The sequence below is a fragment of the Camellia sinensis genome, chromosome 7, assembly GCF_055761805.1.
Source record: "Camellia sinensis isolate YWXY chromosome 7, ASM5576180v1, whole genome shotgun sequence".
NCBI lineage: Eukaryota > Viridiplantae > Streptophyta > Magnoliopsida > Ericales > Theaceae > Camellia > Camellia sinensis.
In genome coordinates this window covers 23,746,902-23,748,338 of record NC_138967.1, presented here as the reverse complement: position 1 = coordinate 23,748,338, position 1,437 = coordinate 23,746,902, and the positions used below count along the sequence as shown (strand labels likewise).

At 34.6% G+C, this 1,437-nt stretch overlaps 1 pseudogene; it reads right to left on the bottom strand.

Moving 5' to 3' along the window:
* Positions 1–484: 484 nt before the first annotated feature.
* LOC114275174 (secreted RxLR effector protein 161 pseudogene) lies at positions 485–1,111 on the bottom strand (annotated as a pseudogene).
* Between the last annotated feature and the right edge of the window lie 326 nt (positions 1,112–1,437).

Sequence of the window (1,437 nt, the reverse complement as noted above, 5' to 3'; positions counted from 1 at the left end):
AGTTCGAACAACTACCAAGTTTGATCTTTTGTTTTTTCCATTGGCAATGGCAGGTGTTGGAAATAAAATGGATCACACAAAGGCTAGAGAGATTGAAAGACGGAAGAGGAATTCTTAACTCTCAAATATTTTGATTCTACTTACTTAAAACACTTAGGTACATGAGTTATTTATAGTTTTTAATGGACAAGCCAAGAAACCAATACATCTTCTACATCCAATGTACCATAAATGAATCTTCCTAAATACATTCATCCTAGGAATACATGAATCTCAAAAATACATTAACATTGATAATACATATATAAAATATAAATAGATTCTTCTAGAAAGTGCATAAATTAATTGAACTAAAATCATGTTTATTATTTCAACACCCCCTTTTAAACTTGACTTTTAGTAACTCCGAGCAAGGTCCGAAACTTGGTGAAGTCTTCATACTTGAGTGGCTTTGTGAATATATTAGCAATTTGATCATGAGATTTCACAAACTTGAGTTGTACCTCCTTCTTCGCAATGCATTCTCTAACAAAATGATACCTTGTATCAATATGTTTACTTCGATCATGAAACACTGGTTATCAACAAAGATCTCTGTTGTTTCCTCTTGTGCAAATTGCAAATCCTTCATCAAATTCCTTAGCCAAATTGCATGACAAGTGCATGATGTAACTGCAACGTACTCAGCTTCACAAGTAGAAAGTGCTACTATCGATTGTTTCTTTGAACTCCAAGTAAAAGCTATATTTCCCACGAAAAGCACAAAGCCAGAAGTGTTTTTTCTATCATCCAAGTTTCCAGCGCAATCACTATCACAATAGCTAACAAGCTTGTATTTATTTGAGGATGAATAAGATAAACCAAAATCAATTGTTCCTTTAACATAACAAAGAATTCTTTTCGCAGCCTTAAAGTGAGTCATTGTGAGTGCTTCCATAAAGCGACTTACCAGCCCAACTCCAAAAAGAATATCTAGTCTTATGCAAGGCAAGTACCGTAAACTTCCAACTAGACTCTTGAAAAGAGTTGCATCAACATTTTCTCCATTTTCATGCTTTGTTAGCTTGACTCCACATTCCACGGGGGTGTTAATAGGCTTGCAATCGATCATCTTGAATTTCTTGAGTATTTCTTTTGCATATCCTTATTGAGAAATAAATATTCCATTCTCCATCTGCTTGACTTCAATGCCAAGGTAGTACGCCATGAGTCCAATATCAGTCATCTCAAATTCTCAAATCATTGCTTTCTTGAATTCCTCAAACATGCTTGGATTGTTTTCTGTAAAAATAAGATCATCCACATACAAGCAAACAACCAAGACATCTTCATTTCTATGCACTTTAGAGTAAAGAGCATGCTCATATGGACATTTAGTGAAACCATCCGAAAGTGTGAAAACCTTATCTTCTTGGCCTTTGATCATATACCCCATAG